Raw genomic sequence first — 7500 nt, forward strand, 5'->3', positions numbered from 1 at the left:
CAAACATCTACGCAAATCTAAAAAAAAAAGTGGCCTTTTCGCAACGAAAATATAAAACAGCATTTTGCATTCGCAAAACTGGAATCTACGGTTGTCTTTTTTTTTTTTGCTTGCTCAAGCCTCGGAATGTTAGTGGTCAGGGCTATAAATAAGTCACTGAATAATACGTGAGGTTTTCTGCAAAAACAAAAAACAAATACCAATTCGTGACACTAGAAGACCCAAGAGAAGTTACAGCTATTTCGTTTATTTATTTATTTATTTATTTTTCTTTGCCGGTTTTGGTGCTACAATGTAATCTAGCTAGCAAATGTCTGCCAACGTTTTGGGATCTCACAACGTTCCATTTCAGGACAGGTCGACTTAAAATTGCATTCAGGTAAAACTCCTGGCGGGGTGGGGGAGAGGGGTCCTCCCCTATATGCTACAGTGGTAGCCCAAAGTGTATGATTTTTTAGCCTAGGGTATGGTTTGTTCACTCAAGTCTTGAATTGGGTATGTTCTTTAGAAGAAGCTACTTCTTCATCATTTCTGGGAGTATCCCCCGCCCCCGGGGGGGATAAAACTATAGCAGACAGAAGCTTAATTGTTGTAAAATGAGACATAGTGACTTAAGGTCAAAGGTTTCCGAGAATCCCTGAAACCCTATAAAAGCCTGATCGAGTAGGAGCATCCCATCATTTCAAGATCATCGCCAGAGCAGATCATCCAACCTCAGCACTGAAGGTAAGGGTAGTGTGTACAATCTACACGACTAAGCATCAAATGAATACATCCGCATTTCAGAAGTACATCAATTCGTAAATCTTCCACGCCGAAATTCACGACGTGACTAAGAGATCTTCACAGGTCACGGTTGGCGAAATCCCTGAAGGCAAATTCATCAATATTGATCATTTCCGATAGTTCACATGAGATACAGCTCAGTTTTTGTATGAGCCAGCTTTGGTATGTTTAAAACCAGCCCACTTAGCTTGTAAATTCGAAATTGGCTTTAACAAAGCTCAAGCAACAAGGCTACGCCCCTTAGGGGCGGTGTATCATGAGCCTCGAAAGACGATTATTTGTAAAATTAACTGCCAATAATAGCATAAATTCCCTTATAAAATTCATGCATAATTATTAAACTAACAATGTATGTAAATTCTCAGAGCTTCTTTCTAAGGAAATTTTAAAGCAGTTTGTAACGTATTACGATATATCCACATAATATTTCCTATTTTGTCTCATAATATTTTTACTTAAAAGAGGTAAAATAACCGTTATGCACGAAAGGCACGCATTTTCACTGTAGATTTCTTTTGTGTTGCTTTTGCCTTTAGCAGCTCTTGGAGGGAACTAAATAACTCCATTAAAACAGCAAATTTTCAGTCTGTTGAGTCATGTGAACTACTTGTGATTTGACCCCGGAAATTAACGAGCATATTTTAGGAAAATGACTGCAATGTTGTCGTGTTCCTCCCTTTTGACCTTTTAATGCCACTTTATTACAACAGCAGCCCTGATGAATTTTGTGAGTAAATAAAAACAGACGGAATAGGTATTTTAATTAGTAAGTGTTTTCAGTTTAAGTTCGGGAATCCCCCCGGGGGAAGGGAATCCCGAACCATCGAGTTGGACTTCGAGTTCGAGTTCGAGTTGGACTTCGAGTTGGACTTCGAGTTGGATTTCGAGTTGGACTTCGAGTTGGACTTCGAGTTGGACTTCGAGTTGCGCTTCGAGTTGGAGTTCGAGTTAAAGTTGACTATAAAAATAAACTCCCCTCCCCCCAAAAAGAAATAGAGGGGTAGGGTAGGGTAGGTCCCGCAAAACCAGAGCCCGCAGAGATACTTACATTTTTACTCCCATATGAAAAAGACGGGGATGCTCGTCGTCTCGCTTAGGGGTGTAAATTTTGGATTTTGGTCTCGCTTAGGGTGTCCCGGGCAAAGCGCGAATATTTTAAGGTCTCGTTTCGGGTTCCGCAAATAAACACAGAATTCAACAAAACAGAAATTCAAATTTTCCTTCAACTTGTTTTTAGGGGTCAAAATTTGCTTAAGCCACGCCCAGATTGGTCTCCTTCAGCGTTCACAAAAAGCTTGAGCCACGCCCAGATGGTCTCCTTTAGGGGTTAAATTCAAAATTTCCGACGAGCATGCCCGTCTGTTCCATATGGGAGTCCCCCCCCCCCCCCGGGCCGGAACGATGATGCTGCTGGTATATGTTAAAACAATAGTGATCTAATCGGCTTCATAGATAGAATGGGGAATATAAAAGCAAAAAGCGACACAAGGTGGGTTGAATTTTTTGAAGGCCAAACCAGGCTTCTTCAGGTACAATAAGCATATTTCAAGCATATGTAGCATATTTTCGTAATATGTTCCGGAAACACAGTGAAACACAGTGTAGATAAGCTTATATTAAAAAATAATCACATAGCATAGAACGGAACAGTCTGATTCTTCGTGGATGTTCAGACCATCGGGATCAATAGGTCTGCCTTTTTGGATTACAAAATAAAACTTCTGTGGCCTTACGGATAGAGAATTTTTCGATGGGTATTAATTGCATGTCGTTGGCGGTGTGTTGTTAGGAGATGACAGGAAATGTTCTGCGGCTGCGGTAGGTTTAGATTTTTAGTTAGGGTTGTCTATAGGGAGGGGGTTGCACTAGTACGAATTTTATTTGTTTTGTTTTAAATTGGGTCAAAATTGGAGCTTTTCCTAATCACGCGGCGAGCAAATTTGGAAAAATTTGTCAGTGGACCAAAAATATCAAAGACGCCGTAGTGCGGGGCACGCAGATTTTTCCAAAATCGCCCAAAGAAAACAAAAATTCATTAAACATGCCAACTGCGTGTCAGCAATTTTATTACTTAAGCCACATGAAAAAAAAAAATGAAAAATCCCAATATAGCCCCGAATTCCTATTCCTGTTCTTCGCCCAGCTTAGACATCTCTTTGCTTATTAATATTAATAATAAATAATAATTATACATTATTATCAATTATATGCTTGCGTTTTAATTATTAACTCGAAGCGCAACTCGAAGTCCAACTCGAAGTCCAACTCGAAGTCCAACTCGAAGTCCAACTCGAACTCGAACTCGAAGTCCAACTCGATGATACCTAACTCCCCCGGGGGAATCCCGAACCATCGAGTTTGCATTCGAGTTCGAGTTCGAGTTAGACTTCGAGTTGGACTTCGAGTTGAAGATCGAGTTAGATATGTCATAAAATATAAAAATAACAAAATAAAAAAAATAAAAAAATCGAGGAGGAGGGAATTATATGCTAATTACAAAAAACGATCTCTGTTAAAAGGGGCATTTAGATAACGGCTTAATATGTTGTTTTTACAGTATATATACTGTAACACTTTAAGCCACTAACTATGGTCGGTATGACAAACTATATACCGACTGTAACTATAAATACGCCGTTGATTACTGGCTTAAAATGTTACAGTATGCAATATACCGACCGGAAATTAAGCCATTAGATACTGGCTTAAAATGTCACAGTACATTATATACCGACCGGAAATTAAGCTATTAGATACTGGCTTAAAATGTTACAGTATATAATATAACGACCACAAATTAAGCCATTAGATACTGGCTTAAAATGTTACAGTATACATAGTTAGTGGCTTAAAATGTTACAGTATATATGCTGTGTTATTAGCACAATATGTTATTACATGTAGTGCCGTAGTGGGAATTGGAGGGTTATTTTTGTGAAAGTTCTCGTACGCATTGCATACTGTAGTGATTCCCTCTTCTTGCGGTATATTTGTATCCGGGATTTGTATGTAGACTTGTGACATCCATCGTTACAAGGCAAGTTCGTTTTCCAATCTTCGTCTTTTCAATGATATTCTTTCTGTAGGCCCGTTACAACCAGAGATTATAGAAGGGTATAGAAGGGTATAGAATTCAGGTATTCGCGGTGGATATGGTGTTTACAACCACTTTTTAGTCATGTCATCGATTATATAGTTGTTACGGCTTAATTCTGAGATCAAGCGCGACACTTTCGTATGTGTTTCTTTCACTATGGGTTTTTAGGTCATTGATTTGGACTTGGCCCTCTTGTATTTTATCATTTTTATTCATGACAACAAGTGTGGTTCCCTTGTCAGCCTTTTTAAAATTTAGATCTTTGTTTTGTTTCAAAGCGTTCAGTGCTTTTCGTTCTTTGCGTGACAAGTTGTGTTTTGGTCTGGTTATTTTTCTCTCCGCAATTTGAAGTTTGACCTCTTCCAGGTAGTGTTCTAATGTTACTGATGGTTGAACTGGCGGTTCCCAATTCGATTTTACACAGAAGGGATGGATTGATTTGTTTTGCCCATGAAGAATGTATTTTAAGCGCATTCTTCTTGCGAAGGCTTTATAGTCCTGTAAGAGCTGGCGCTTTATTTTATTTTTCTTTACTGTGGCAATGGGTATAAATTTTAGGCCCTTCGTCAATAAGCTAATTTGGGCGTCAGTTAAAACCTCCTCAGAGAAGTTTTTTTATAAAATTCCCATTTTTGTTTGTAAGGGAATTGTTTGATACTTTTCTGCGTTCATTGCGCTTTTTTGTTTTCATTTGTTTTCTTTGTCAGTTTATATTTTCCCTTCTTTGCGCTTTCTTTGTGGGGCAGTCTTTGTGGGTAGTGTTATCACATGACTCAGTGAACTTTCAACGTTTTTAATGCTTACAGCTGCTTTTAATGTTGACAGTAGTGTTGGCACCTTCTCGGAATCCATTCCTAGAAGAGCTACTAGGCTTTTAACACTGATATCCGCCGACAGCGGTTGGTTTTGTAATTTGCTTGTATTAGACCCTCTCTTAGGAGTGCCCTTTCGGACAGTTTTGCCTTTCTTCTTACGAAGCCTAGTCTTTGTTTTTCAAGGCGGCGGTGGTTAAATCTAGTTATCGCTTTGAGGAAACCTTGCTCTGCTTTTAGTTTAACCGCCTGAACTCAATTAGCTTATTGGGTTTGTTTGGTCTTTGCCTATCTTCCCCTTCACCTCTTGTCAATTTATTCCAAATCGAAGTCTAACTCGATCTTCAACTCGAAAACCAACTCGAAATCCAACTCGAAGTCTAACTCGAAGTCTAACTCGATCTTCAACTCGAACTCGAACTAATAATATTTCTTTTATACTTAAATTTTTCTTATTTAATTATTGAGGCTTTTCGTTTTTTTTTTTTTTTGGACCCTCGACATATTACCCTCACCCTCGACATGTAACCCTCTACCCTCGACGCTCGACCAAAAGGCAAACTCACTCGGATTATTTCTCCCTTTAAGTTTGGCTTGGTTCCAGTAACCCAATCTCAGTGGACTGACCTCATATTGAATGTTGTTAAATTCGTCAAGAGCTCCTCCCCTTGCGTATGGTTTCCGGGTAGAAGACCGGAAATTGAAATGAAATGTTCCCAATGATCGAGGAGTGTAAACTTTGCGCTGGTCACGGCGTGCCTAATCGGTGAAATCCGATTGGGCACGATATCAATCAATATAACCGATGATAATAAATCAATCAATCAATTAATATCGGGTATCGACGAAAATCGATCAACAAGAAATTTGTGGATATAGATTTTCATCGATTTTATCGATTTCTCTTGTTTCATTTCAATGGTCTGGAAATGCCGGACCGCGAACAGTGCTGAAAGAAACGAAACATAACAAGCCAAAAATCATGAGTACAAGAGCCGAGTACAAACGCCCGGTAAGCGTATGTTCTGGTGACCATCTGTTTATTCCTTCCATTTGAAAAACTAAAGAGAAACTTGACAAGTAAAACTTACCATTCTATAGTCGCTTCAAGTGGCCATACAACAACAACAACAACAACAACAACAATAACAACATCTTTATTTATACCATACAATGACAACAGAGAGAGAAAAAAAGGACAATATTACATTTCTAAGGTATAAAGCCGCCCAGAATATAACTAAGGAGCTAATCTGGCTAGGAGGCAAACTAATAACTATTTCAAATAATATTTTTCTCAGTTGCTGCATGGAGGCACAAGTATGAAGAAAAAGCAAGCACACGCACGCACATAAGTCATCGTTGGAAGAAAATTGGAAAACAAAATTAAAACAACAGCAACAACAACAAGAAAAAGAAAAAAAAAATATAAGTCTCGAGAATGTCATTTTTTAAGGACCGTTTAAAGTTCCAGAGGCTATGACTCTTAAGAGATTCTTCAAGATTAAATCTACCATAGTTTGTTCTCACGGAAGGAATACAAAATGTAGATCTAGAGGTCAGCCTAGGGGTTTTACAAGTTCCTTTTGAATTTGTCCGAACTGTCCTTTGCAACTCACCACGTGGAAGGAATCGCCACGGCGTTCAATTTTCTTCTCCACGTGCTGTTACAGTAAACCCAAACTCATGGTACCCTTTGACAACACACTCTCAATATCATATCCATAGCCGGCCTGACACGAACGCTGTACATGCCTGAAAGTATCCTCTTTTAAGACTTGCCGCTTGAGATTGATGACAATCAATATAATCGATAGCAATTACGAGGATTTGAATTAAGAGTATCGATCTTTATCAATTAATTGAGGCAATCGATAATAATCGATTAAGTATTATCAATTATATTGATTATATCGATTGTCCTCTGATGATCAATTTTTATCGATTGGGCACGCCGGTTATATTTAGCTGGAAAAGAAGACCACCTCTAATGCGTCAAGAACGACTCCTTTACCTTCAGGAAGTCATTATGAGAAATATTTTTCCCCATTTCTTCTCGATGTAGTCTGAAGTGTCAGCCGTCTCCTCGCCCCTTTGGCGGGTTTGGGCGAGGAGACGGCTGACACTTCAGGCTATTCTCGATGCCGAAAGCACAATTTTTCCTTATACGGACGAACTAAACCCAGCTAGTTTAGTGATTGATTGATTGATTGATTGATTGATTGATTCACTCACTCACTCACTCACTCATCCATTCATCCATCCATCCATCCATCCATCCAACCACCCATCCATTCATTCATTCATTCATTCATTCATTCATTCATTCATTCATTCATTCATTCATTCATTCATTCATTCATTCATTCATTCATTCATTCATTCATTCATTCATTCATTCATTCATTCATTCATTCATTCACTCACTCACTCAGGAAATCACTGATGCACCGTTTTCCTGGTACATGTAAGAGTGGTCCAAAAGTGGAGGTCTGTAATGCATTTGACAGCCATTCTTCTGGAAAGCAAGGCCTTGACCAATCGAATTAATGCCTTTGGATTCCGGACCGCTTCGAAAAAATAATACACACTTTGAAGTGGTCTGGCATTGGCTTGTTTCAAAAAGATATTAAAATATCTTCTCTCCGCGTAGAAATTGCCAATGGGTAACAAACAAACGAAGTCAGTCGTCAGTGCACCTTATTCTAATCAGCGCACCTTATTCTAATCACCTTTTTCTAATCAGTTAAGTCTTATTCCAAAATGGCCGCCTTTTTATTAATTATTCCTTTGTTTCCGTGCAAA

The 7500-nt window shown here is 38.8% G+C and overlaps 1 protein-coding gene across 1 annotated transcript in view; it reads left to right on the plus strand.

The window, feature by feature from the left end:
- The first annotated feature begins 647 nt into the window (after positions 1-647).
- Positions 648-7500, plus strand: part of LOC138012935 (mucin-like protein) — a 17421-nt gene continuing 10568 nt past the window's right edge. The window contains exon 1 of the mRNA XM_068859874.1: positions 648-726. The gene's annotated coding sequence lies outside the window, so the exon portion shown is untranslated. The remainder of the gene's footprint in view (positions 727-7500) is intronic.

Source organism: Montipora foliosa, chromosome 8, assembly GCF_036669935.1.
Source record: "Montipora foliosa isolate CH-2021 chromosome 8, ASM3666993v2, whole genome shotgun sequence".
NCBI lineage: Eukaryota > Metazoa > Cnidaria > Anthozoa > Scleractinia > Acroporidae > Montipora > Montipora foliosa.